The following is a 13267-nucleotide window of genomic DNA, read 5'->3' as shown; positions in this document are numbered from 1 at the left end:
TTTTTTTTTTAACCCCCCCTCCCCGCCCCCACCCCTTTGTTTTCTTGTTGTAATGCTAGAAATTTAAATAATGCATCAGTTGCCTCTTCGGGGAGCTCTTTCGGGATCCATTGATCATTCAGTACTTGTTTAAGCTGTTCTCCTCCCCGGAGTTGAAATGCTTTCTTATTGTTCCATGAATCCCGTTGCATTTAATTTCTGCAGAAAGGTTGAAATCTGGTAGAAGCATTAAGTGAGAGGGCTCTAGTGCATCCTTTTAAGAGGGACACACCCATTTCAGGGTGGTTATTTGTGGTCACACAAAGGAGCCTGGAAATGCAGTCTTGCTCTTGAAATCCTGAAAATATGATGGCGTAGCCACATATTAGGATGGTTCACTTTGAAATATTTCAGGGTTTTTTGTCTGTCATTGGAGTAACCTGTAACTACTATTTATTAATAATGGGTATCTGTGGAACAAGTAGAGGGGAAATAAAAGCAGTGCCCAGTACCCTCTGGCATAACAGATTTATTTTGAAACAGTGCATGTTAGCACTGGGTGTGGCCACCCTCCAGCCTCGCTTGGATTGCTTTTCAGCCATTTTTATTCAGCCTCATACTTCACACATCCATCTCCTTTGTTACATTAAGATTCTCTCCTTCACCTTGCTCAGTGTGAGATTATGAGGAGAAAGAGAGAATTTGGAAGAATGAATTATGTGTTGTAAACTCTGGTGTTTGTAAGATGAAGTGTCTTTTAATATTTAACAAATAAGGTTCTGAAGAAGGTGCTTTTGACTTAACCTGAAGGGTTGCAGCGTCCCTCAGGGGACCAAAAATACTCTGGAGCAGAAGCTAGTGTGTTTTGTTTTTTTTTAAACCTGGCATCTTCCCCTTGTCATTTTATATCACAGAAGGAATAGGATGGCTTTTCATCTTTAGAGCCCCTGTAGGATTTTTTTCAGTAAATTTTTTAAGCAAAGAAAAAGTAAACATGAATCTCAGAATTAAGAACACTTTTGCTGTCTCTTATTTGTTGGTTCGGGTGGCGGTGACATAAAACAGAATTGTCGAGTTCAAATTATGTAGGTCTATTGGAAATAACAACTGTCAAAAGTAAATAAATGGGCCTAATAAATTTAAAAGCTAGGAAGTAAGAAATCTCCAGCAGTTTAGGGGCATAATTTTAGAGAATGATGACAATGACATGAAATAGCATGTTTTATACAGAAGGCAGTTGTGAAAATTCTTGGTGACATTTCATTCTTATGCGTTAAACTCATCTGGTTTATTTGATACACACTTAAACAACTATAGATTGATATAATATCAAGTTTAGTTGAACACGAGGACATAAAAAAGTTGGCTTTTAGACTATTATGGGTTTCTTCTATTCTGACCAAAAGTAGATGCCAAAACATGGCAGATTTTTTTTCTTTGTATACGATAGAAGATACTATTTCATTACAGTCCTGTGGGTTTTCCTCACTTGACCTTCTCACTGCAGGGGTTAAAAAGGTACATGGCTGTTGATAATCAGAAAATAACGCAAATGTCATCATTTGTCTATTGAAAACAATCATTTTCATTTTCAATATAAGGCCACTTGTGAAGATTAATGCAAGATCGTTGAAGGTCTTTTACACTCAGTGACCTTTAGTAGTTTTCAGTAACATTGATTTCCTTTTGTCAGATAGAACAAAGCCATTATCTTGAAAATTGACTGATAACTGGGCGGGTGGGTTTATAGGCATGAAAGAGGAATAGTAAGAAGTGAATTATTCCTTTTTCTTTCCACTAGGAGAACTTTGCATTTAAACTAAATCTACAATAAGATTTTTGTTTAGCATTTTCAATGCATCTTCTTAGTTCCCTCATTATCAAAAACAGTTCTTAACCCTGGCTACACATTAGTATCATCTGGGGAGCTTTTAAAAACACAAAGGATGCCCACCCCTAGGGGTTCTGATTCAATTGGGTCGAGTATCAGTATTTTTTAAAAGATCCTCAAGTGAGTTTAATACATAATCAGGGTTGAAGTCACTGGTGAGTAGTGATTCTTAGTGAGCCCAGTCCATAGACCTGCAGAGCAGGGTCAAATATACAAATGATGAAATGGGTGTGATCCAGGAGCATCTGTGAATTACCGTTGCAGGAGGCAGTGTAACATTGTTGAGAAGGTCCTCCACGAGTATTATGGGTGAAAGTGTTGCTTATAAAAAGAAATAAAGGAAGTGAGCTTCAGGTTTTTTACATATTCTTAAACATTCCGTGGAGAAATTGCAGCCCATTGAACATTTCATGAAGACTCTACTGAAACTAATACAATTGTCATAAGAACTGCAGTCCACATGCAAAAGGAACCTTATATTTACTTTATTAATATACATGATTTCAGCTAGAGACAAGAACATTTAAGGAGACTAAAAAGTTCACATTATGCTAGTACAAAGATTTTGTAATACATTATAAAATGTATACATGACTATATACATTACAGTACATTAGTACATTAATGTATACATTACAAAGATTTTGCTTCCAATTAAAAAACATGATACAACTACCCCTATATTGGTTAATAAAACAAAGCCCACCCCACTCACTGAAAGTAAAAGGAGAATAAAACAATCGCCTAATAAAACACCTCTGTAGATAGTAATCTTACAGATCACAACAATACTAATATTTATCGGGCACTTTTACTGAATGCTTTACTTGGATCATTGCACTTAATCCTCACAAATCCTATGATGTGTAAGTTCTATTATTGTCTCATCTTATAGGTGGTGAGCTAAGGCTTCCACCAAGGCACATGGCTGGTAATGCCAGAAGAGACTAGATTTGGGCCTCGGCTATCTGACCACAGATCCCCTCACTTCTCACTGTTCTGCCATCTGCCTCAATGGTAGATGGCTTTTTCCTCAGTGGTTTTTCTAAGAATATGAATTATGTAGGTGATGGTGATTTTGTGGGCCTAATAACTCATCACATTTACGTAGTTTTCATTTGCCACATATCTTCTCATTTGAACTTTCAGTTTACTCTTGGACATCGTGAGGCTCAAAGAGGATAAGTGATTTATCCAAGGTTTTTTGATAAGTGGTGAATTGAGTGGTGAAAAGGTGACTGCTTCAAATCCAGAACTCTTCCTGTGACAGCACTCCACCTCTTTTTCTCATGCTGAGTTATAGAGTAAACTTTCATGTACTCCTGCTGAGATATTTTCACATAGTTTCTCCCTTTACAGACAGCAAAATTTCAGAGATCTTGGCCAATTTATGCCATTATGGTAATCCTCACCATCATCATCAACTCATCATCCACATTTCTCTGTAAATATTAGCTATGTCCCAGTAACTATCCTAAATGCTTGTTACATGTATGACTCCCATTTTACAGAGGAAGAAACTGAGGGTTTTGAGGCAGAGAGGGCTTGGGCTTGCCCTTGGGCTTAACTGGGTCCCAAACACAAGGCAGTCTGATTCTGAAACCTGTGCTTTTAATGACTTTACTATACTGCCTAAATCCAAATGGTACTATGGCAAGGGAATAAAGTTTGAGCAAAATCCTTCATCCATATTATTCCATTCGTGCTCTAAAGATAATTTTTTCCGGATATCATTGTACTCAACAAATTCATCTGGCAGGATGCTTGGTAATACAGTGGGGTTGATACTTGTCACCTGTTTGGGGCTTCTGCTCAACTCCCACTTGACTCTGTGTGGCAGCATTCTGTAATTAAAGCTTTCCCAGCATGTAAAATATTAATGAAGGGTGAAACACTAAAAGTGTTTCTGGTTTTTTATAAAATAAAATATTTTATGCTGGTCTGCAGTGTTCTGGGGAAATGCTATTCATGGTGGTCCATTCTGAAAGATGCTAGTTCAGAACAGCCAAGCATCCCAGAATACACAGGAAAAAATATCTGTTTTAGCTACAGTAATCGAAAGAAATGCTTGTATTTTGAAAATGGCATTTGGTAAAGATAATACATACATAAAGGCAGATCATTACCACCTTTTATCAAATACCTTCTATTTGGGCTCAATCTCATTAGCATACTGTACAAATATTACAACATAAGCATTACACTTGCACACTCCCTCTCTGCAGATTGTAATGAGATCCAGTGGGGAAACTGGCTTAGCTGGGGATCTGGGGATTTTTTTTTTTTTAATGAAAGAAAACTCATTATACAGATAATATACCAAATATGGGTAGTTACGACTCCATTGCAAAATAAAACTCTACTTTGTCACAGTGTATGATTATTTTCAAGAGAGTCTTTATAAGGGAATATTCCAAAGTTTGAGGAGAGAATGATGGCTTTATTTTTCTCTAAAAGTGATACATGCACATTATGAAAATTTCCATTTGTACAAAGAAAGGTTCAAATCAAAGCCGCAAATCACCCAAAGTCCTACCACCTACAGTTAATCAGTGTTAATATTTTGCTGAATATTGCCCAGTATCTCCATACCATGTAACGTGAAGCTAGAGGACTGGGTTGGCAACAAAAACAGCTTTTATGAAACAAGATTATATGTGTCTCAAAAAATACTTGAAGTAATCTAATGGAAGAAACTGACACGAAACTCAGAGAATTGCTGAACTTCAGATACATGTTTCTTTACTGTATGAGCTATTCCTTCCTAAAATTAAGAAAAAGTCTATGAGGTACGTCAATAGATTAGGATAATTTTTTACTTTCATGTTTGGGTTTTAGACTGTACTGATAGACTCTGTGCAGTGTCTAACTTTGTTTTTAGAGGAAGTCCCATCACAAGTGAGAAAAACTTGACAAAAATGGTGATCTAAATCCACATCTCCAAATCTATTATTTTTCTCCGATTTCCCTGAATTAATAGTTAGTTCATTAAAAGAACACAGGTGCTGGGTGGCTCAGTCGGTCGATTTGGGCTCAGGTCATGATCCCAAGGTCTTGGGACTGAGCCGCGCATCAGGCTCTACACTGAGCACGAAGCCTGTTTAAGAGTCTCTCTCTGTCTCCCTCTGCCCCTCTCTCGCGCTTGCATGTGCTCTCTCTTTCTCTAAAATAAAATAAAATAATTAAAAAACAAAAATATTCCTGATACTCTTATGAGTAAAGCATTAGGATTATGATTGCAGATTCCTAGTCCATCCTTAATGAGCAGGCCCCTTTCTTAATCATTTTTATTTTTTATATATATATATTTTTTTCATCGTTTATTTATTTTTGGGACAGAGAGAGACAGAGCATGAACGGGGGAGGGGCAGAGAGAGAGGGAGACACAGAATCGGAAACAGGCTCCAGGCTCCGAGCCATCAGCCCAGAGCCCGACGCGGGGCTCGAACTCACGGACCGCGAGATCGTGACCTGGCTGAAGTCGGACGCTTAACTGACTGCGCCACCCAGGCGCCCCTCTTAATCATTTTTAAAAGGTTTCTCTCTTCCTCTCTCTCCCTCTCCCTCTCTCTCCCTCTTTCTCTCCCTCTGTTTCTCTCCCTCCCTCCCTTTCCCTGCCTCCTTCTCTCCCACTTTTCTCCTTATGTTTGAAATGATATTCTTTACTCATTTCTCTTTCATATTTAGACTAGTTAATACGTTTTGGGAACAGAATCTATGAAGTAATTGATACATTTTACATCACCTTACAATAGAATTAAATCCTAAAATTCACTGAATCCAGCAAACAAAAGCTAACATAGGTGGATAACTCCCAGGACATCGCCTTTCTTTTTGGAAATAAATGTACATCACCACAAAATTTCCCATCCTTCTCAACTTGATTTCCTAAGTTGTGTACGCATTTGGCCATGTATTAACATTTACGTATTGTCACCTCTCCATTTCTTATGAAAGTACACACAACCGTTCAAAGAAACAGGATTGCCTTATAATTAAGCTCACAGTTTGAAAGTCAAGAATTAGACAGTAATAATCCTTTAAAAGCCATCTTTTGTCTAGATGACAATTAATAATAATTACATTAAAACCTTGGTCATTGTAAATGTATTCCAAATTTATAGCATATATTCCAAATAAGAAATTTGATAGAGGTTTTAGAACTTAGAAGTAGAGTTCTGTTTAAGCTATTTGTTTAGCTATATGTTTAAGCTCTATTTTTAAGTTCAATCTGAGTGAAGTTGTCTTATAATTCAAGCACTCCTTACAAGCTCTTTGCCCAACCTGATGTTAATTTTGAACAGATGAAAAGTACAAATGTAACAAGCTTTAATTTTTAGAATTTATTAACAGTTCCACCCATTTTGCAATGAGTATGTCTCGCTTTCAAGATCAAATAGAGTGGTAACAAGTATTAAGATGGACATAATGTTTTATCGACTGGAACAGAGGTACCATGAGAGAGCATACCTTTGCCTTATCTTTTTAGTTCAAAAAACATTTTGCCATTATGGTTTTGGTCAAAAATTTTAAATATAGTCCGTGTCTATAAAGAAGCAATAGCTGTCTACCTCCATGGTTCTTTTCTATTCCAATACAGTGATGGATTTTAAGATGTGGCCCAGACAAGGGCCCAGACAATTGTGACTGATTATCACCAACCAAATGAACAGTTTTGTATTTTGATCAAGTCAGAAAGCCTAAAGAAAGGAAAAGCACGTAAGGACATCCATTACTTACTACCTTGCAAATCTTTCTGTGTGCTTCCCTCAGCTACCGTGTGCCCAAAGCCTATCTTTCTCTCCATATGGTCATCTCTTCTTTTGATGCCAGTTGCCCTGTTGAGACCCCTCCAAATGAGTCCATTTGCTAAAAGATTTAGCAGGAGGATCTGGCCACACTGTCTTCAATACTCGGCCCTGCTGTTTCATTTCCTGGCCAATTCTACCCCATCCAGGTGACAACGGGCCTGAGCACCACTGCGTTCATTTCCAAGCACAGGGAGAATGTGGTCCTACTGGTTAGAAGTAGCATGTGGATTAAATGCTCTGTTCTTTTACTGTCTACACAGAATGCCAGGTGTAATGTATCTACTCATTCGAAACATCTGCCGAATTATTTAAACGTCCAGAAATAATAGTGTTGGCATTTTTCTCTTCACAGTCGTGTTGACTGCATTTATGCAGTGAGAGGGAAGAGCCTGGAAAATGGAATCACTGCAGGTGTTTTTATCAGCAAAGATCTCTTCCAGCAGTTTCCCTCTGGATTACCATTTAAAGTTTAAATATATGTAGGGGCCTATTTCATAGCAAAGGAAACTCATGGAGTAGTTGACTAGGAGATGTCATCTTTGAAGGTCACCGTGCATGTTTAATGTCTTGTATGACATCAGTTCCCATTATGTTTCTCTGGTTTGATGGCAAACGAGGGAAAGTTAAAGTAGGGAAAGTTACTGCTGTTTCTTTTTGTTAGCTCTTTATGGTGTGATATTTTGTTGGCCTGAAAAAGGCGGTGAAAATCAGAGAAACTGGCTGTCACTGCTTTGGACACTGGGTTGTAAAGAAGTGAGGTTTTTTGAGCCTCTAATCCTTTTCAGAAGGTGGTCAAGTATTGTAGTCAATTATTGGAAGCTTACTAAAATGTAAAGTCAACAGCATGTAATTTTTCAACAGTCCTTTCAATGAAATGCTGATACTATCTATAAACAGGATTTTCTCCCTTGGCCTTTTATAAAGTAGCACTTACTTATCACATAGCAAGTGGTGCAGTGCTGCCTGAAATCTTTACTGGACCAAGATGGACTATAAATAAACACATTTAAGAATATGGTGCAATAATGCAGATAATTGTGTACAATTTATTGCCATTTCATTGTTATCCATTTATACCACATTTTGCCTTATAAATAAAATATGAGTAGCTGCACCACTGCCTTTCATTTCGTACATTTTTAATAAACTTTCTGAATACTGTACCGCTATTGGATCATATAATTGACTACACTTAAAATGGTTTCCTCAACCAAAACATTTTGGGCAGCAGCTAAGGGCTCTCTCTCTAGAAGTTTGACATAGCATTTTATTTCCATTTAGCTATTAACTCAAACCTTGGATCACTTCTGTTTTTTCTTTTCTGTTCTTGATTGGATTATGGAAATTAAGGATAGCTCTGATTTCTGCATTCGAAATCAGGAATCTTCAAATCTGCCAAATCTGCCAGTTCACCCTTGACTGAATTAGTTCTAGGTGAGCCCCAGGCAAGCTGCAGTGGGTTCTCCCACATGTGGTTTGGGGACTAAGATGAGATCACCAAGCCCAGTCCATTTATCAATTGATAGGATGTACTGATCTCTCATTTCAAAGCCGATGCATTGCTCCTTGGGTTTTAGCAAAGTAACTTTGGTTTTTGCAATTGACAAAGCAATACAGTAATTTACCAAAGACTATGGGGGTTAATTTGTTGCAGTTATAGAGTTATTATATTTTTTTTACTTTGGTTTTATGGAAAGTTTATTCAAATACCCATTTTTTCTGGATCAGCTGCTATAACCTTCCTACACAAGTTTACATCACTCTAAGCAGAATTAAAATGTGAAAAATCATCATTTACACAGCAGATTGGAACACAGAAATTCTCTTCTCTGATCACACTTCACCACTTCCTACCCTTCCTACTGAATCATCATGGGCCATTTGCTGTCACTCTGACCACACACAGCCATTGCCATTCCCCCAGCGCATCAGTTTCCAACAGTCTTGGCTGCTTGTCAGTCACTAGAGATCCTTGACTTTAGCCAAACCCTCTTTACTTTCTGGCAGTCCTTTTATTGATTGCTTTCTGAATTTAGACTGTATTTTTCTAGATCAGCACTGTCCGATAGAAATATAATGTGAGTCATTACCTAGAAATTTTAAATTTTCTAGTAGCTTCTTCATTAAAAAGTAAAAAGAGGGGCATCTGGTGGCTCAGTCGGTTAAGCATTCAACTCTTGATTTCAGCTCAGGTCATGATCTCATGGTTCATGAGTTTGAAACCCATGTCAGTCTCTGTGCTGACAGTGTGGAGCCTGCTTGGGACTTTCTCTCTCCTCTCTCTGCCCCTTCCACTCTCTCTCTTTCTCTCTGAAAATAAGTAAAATTAATAATAGTAATAATAAAGTAAAAAAGAAACAGATAAAGTTAAATTTTGATAATATATTTAATCCAACATACCCAGAGTACTAGTCTTTCAACAGCAAAATCAATATAAAAAGTATTATATGTATAATCTACATCCTTGTTTTGGATTAAGTCTGAAATCCGATAGGTAGGTTATAGCACGTCTCATTTGGGACTAATCACATTTAAGGTGCTCAGTAGCCACGTGTGGCTCATCACTACTGTATTAAACAAGGCAGGTTTGGACTTTCCCTAAATTCTTCAAGCCCCATCCTTATCCTCCTCAATCTCAAGAAGACCTCATAACTCATTTTCCAGGATTTGAGTAAATCTACCTCAAGCCACTTTACGTCACTCTATGTTGTTCCCACCTCAACTCGTATTTGTAGCCACACCCATACATTCCCCAAATGTCTCTCCCTCTTTGCCCATTCTTTTCATTCTTCTCCCTTCTTTGAAAACAAAGAGCTATGGCTAATCCCATCCTTTTGCCCCTTCTCTGAGACTTTGCTCAGCCAAATCTCCCCTCTTTCCAGGATCCTCACTCCTCCCTTTCTATTAATATCCCCAGGCTTTGCTCAACCTAAAGGTTTGCGTTTGCTGCTACTTTCCCAAACTACCATTGTATTTGCCATCTTCGTCATTACTTTGAACTTCCCACCATTTATCCAACGCTTTACAATATGGCTTCCATTCTCACTACTGCTAATACTCCCTGCCAAGTTATGAGTGACCTTCCAGTCTCCAAATCCAGGGTCCTTTCTCGGTTATCATTTCCCTTGTTAGGTCATCAGCTCCCCTCACTGTAGTCTACCCCTTTGTCCTGGGAAGTTTCCTTCTTCTTGACTGCCATAACCTACACTGTTGGGGTACCCATTCTGACACTCAGACAGGACTCCTTTGATATGCTCCATTTATTTCTTTGAATCTTAAATTATGGTTTCATTCTCAGTTGCATTTCTTAGTCTCTCCTGTCATGGGGGCTTCCTCCACTCTCGTGGCCTCAATCATGCTTTCTACTCATATTCAGCCCTCCTTACTAAATTTCAGACTTGCATTTCCAGTTTCCTACTGTACATATTCATCTCAATATCATTGGAATATGATATTACTGACCATTTAACTCAGGGCTTCTGTGACAAAGCCTATAGAAAACCCAAATCATTTGGTTTTTAAGCTTTACGAAATTTAGGAAGTATTGTAACTGTCACCTTCATCTCACCTGTGATCCCTATCCCATCTCTGCCCTAGACTGTGTCAAAATGCCCTTTTTTGATGTCATCGTGTTAGAACCTGGAGGTTTAAAAGCAAGTGTCCACTTTATCGCAAACCAGCTCCCACTCCGATTTCCTGTTTTTGTCAGTGATATTAATCACTCAGTCACCCAGCTTTGAAATGTTGCCTTCACCCTTAATTAGTTCTTCCTCCTTTCTCCCACAGCTAATTAGTCACCCTTCTTGTTGACTAATCCTTCATAATATTTCCCTTTATCCACTCCATCTCCTTAACAAATTGTTCGCTACATTCACAAACCATCCCACGTCCTCTTTCATCAATTCCAGCACCGTCCCTTCCTTGAACTCAACTTTTGCCACTCCCAGCAGCACAAAATGTATTGGTACTGATTCAGCATTTTGTAAATGAGCGTCAGTCTTCCCAGCTAGATCTTAAGTCCCTTCAAAGCGGGAACGGAATTGTATGATCTCTTCATTCTTGGTTTCACTAGATGAAGAGATGGCCAATAACTATTTACTGTTGATAATGACATGTTATCACCTAAAAGTTTTTTTCACATTCAATATCTAGCTCTGGAAGCAGATTTAAATAAATCAGGTTGCTCAAATTAATTTTGCATACTTTGGGGAATGTTTAACCTATAACCATATAATGCGAGAGAGGCAACTGTTTTCTTCTGGGAAAAGCATCAAACTTAGGGTTTGAACTCATTAACTAGTCAGTACACAAGTTTCTTAACTTTTAGCTTCTTTATCTGTTATACGTAGACCTATCCAGCAGAGTTGACTGTGAGGTGTAAATGAGATAGTATCAAAGGATGCTTTGAACATTTCAGAATCTACGTAAATAGCTTATGATGTCAGAAAAGTACTCAGAATAAACATCCATTGATGTTGTAAGATGAATCTTTTGCTAACCTCCTAATTAGAAACCTCTAGCAATCTTTTTGTTTGTTTTATTTTTATTTTTTATTTTTTTGAGAGAGAGAGAGAGAGTAGGGGGAGAGGCAGAGAGAGAGGGAGATACAGAATCCAAAGCAGGCTCCAGGCTCTGAGCTGTCAGCACAGAGCCCGACACGGGCCTCGAACCCATGAACCATGAGATCATGACCTAAGCCAAAGTCAGACGCTCAACCGACTGAGCCACCCAGATACCCCAGAAATCTCCAACAATCTTAACACGTTGATGGAAAGACCTGCTGTGTAATGACTACCCCAAACTAATTTAGTTGATAGTTCACACTCTCTGCCCATAGTTTCTTCACATAAAGCCCTTACCTGGTGCCTGCCATTCTTGGGTATTGAAACAGGTATCCAGAGACTGAGAAGGCTTTTCTAGAAGGGTACACCGTTTTTAACAAGTGTTAAGTGACTTATCAAGTGGGGGTTCACTTGATAATAGCAAACTTTATATTTTCTTTGCCTGAAAGTTTCTCGCAGGGTCTCCCATGCCACTTCACATCATCTCAGAGGTAGGTAAGCCCACCTTCTCTAGTACTAAGGAGTGCCCCCTTTAGCACAAATCATTCTGTCTTATAATGTATTTGTTTCTGAACGTGTCTGCCATGTGAATCTAGGGGTGTCATGAAATAGAAGATTACAACTTATTTGTGGGTGGGTTTTCTTTTCTTTCTTTTTTTTTTTTTTTAAACAATTCATTGATTTTTATATCCCTGGGACTTAGCACAAAGCCTGGCACTTAAAATAAAGTTCTTACTCAATAAATACTGAATAAATGAATAAAACGTAAAAGAGGCAACCCTGCAGATAATGGTGATGTTTTAGTCTTTTTGTTCTCCTTCCCTCCCTCCACCTCCCCAACAGAATAAATGCTAGGAGGCTTCAGTTCCCTAGGGACCTTTAGCCCTGCTGGTCTGGACTTCCCTCAGTGTGTTAGTCCAGATCCATTCAGCAACAGGGGGGCTCTAGGCTTCTGGGAACATCCCTTCTCCCACTTCTATCACCTGCCCTCAGAGGCCCAGGGGTTTCTTGTTGTCATGTCTTCCAAAAGATCGGTCCCTCTTCTCTGTCTGAAAAGGAGTATTACTTTGGTGCTCTTGTCTCAACAAACTCGTCTAAAACAAAACACAATTGGTAAACTCATTTGGATTTTGTTGTTAACGGTGAGCTCATCTTCAGTGTATTATCCCCTTCTTTAAAAAAAAAAAAAGATAAAAAGTATTAACCTAAAGCAGTGAATTTCTAATATTAGAATGTCAGTCCATGTGACTGGTGCTTGGGCCTGGGAGAAGAGAGGGGCTTTAGAGCAGCAGTGCTTTTCCTTTGCCCCTGGAAACCTACTTGTAGAACCAGCCCCACTCAAGAGAAGAAAAATCTTTGGTTTCACACCAAAACACGCTTGTGATTCTCTCCTCTACTTCCTACATCACAAAAGTGTCGTAAGACCAAATTTTTGCCCAACAAAATGGCAGACTACTCTAATCTTGTGTGTTAATGTCATTGGTGGACCAGGTCATGGTGGATATGGAGTCGGTGGAGATGGATGACAGATCAGCTCAGAAGGAAGTTCTCTCGGGGTGCCTGGGTGGCTGAGTCGGTTAAGCATCCAACTCTTGATTTTGGCTCAGGTCATGATCTCACGGTTTATGAGATTGAGCCCCACATCAAGCTCTGCAATGTGGAGCCTGTTTGGGATTCTCTCTCTCTCCCTCTCTTTCTGTCCCTCCCCCCCCCACCCCCATCCAAATAAATAAACTGTTTTAAAAAAGTAAATTCTCCTCCAGCTTCACACTGCTGAGGTATCCTCAGCCTGTTATAAAAGAGCCTCCACCCCACCCCTTAAGTCCTTGATTTCCTCTCCAGCCAGCCTGAGGTGAAACTGTTGCGGAGGGTTAAAACTTTGCTCCGCAACACTCCTTATATCCCCTCTAGAACATCAGAGAGTTGTCGCAGGCTATGTGACCTTTTCAGTACTGTTCCTTCAGCTAGCTGCATACCTGTGTATAATGGGAGCAGCTCCCGGTCTCTTCAACCTGGTCACTTCC

The 13267-nt window shown here is 38.9% G+C and overlaps 1 protein-coding gene across 2 annotated transcripts in view; it reads left to right on the top strand.

Moving 5' to 3' along the window:
- Positions 1-13267, top strand: part of RTN1 (reticulon 1) — a 232612-nt gene that overhangs the window by 209551 nt on the left and 9794 nt on the right. The gene's annotated exons all lie outside the window — the stretch shown is intronic.

Source organism: Leopardus geoffroyi, chromosome B3 (assembly GCF_018350155.1).
Source record: "Leopardus geoffroyi isolate Oge1 chromosome B3, O.geoffroyi_Oge1_pat1.0, whole genome shotgun sequence".
Taxonomy (NCBI): Eukaryota; Metazoa; Chordata; class Mammalia; order Carnivora; family Felidae; genus Leopardus; species Leopardus geoffroyi.
This window is presented reverse-complemented; position numbering and strand designations above follow the sequence as displayed.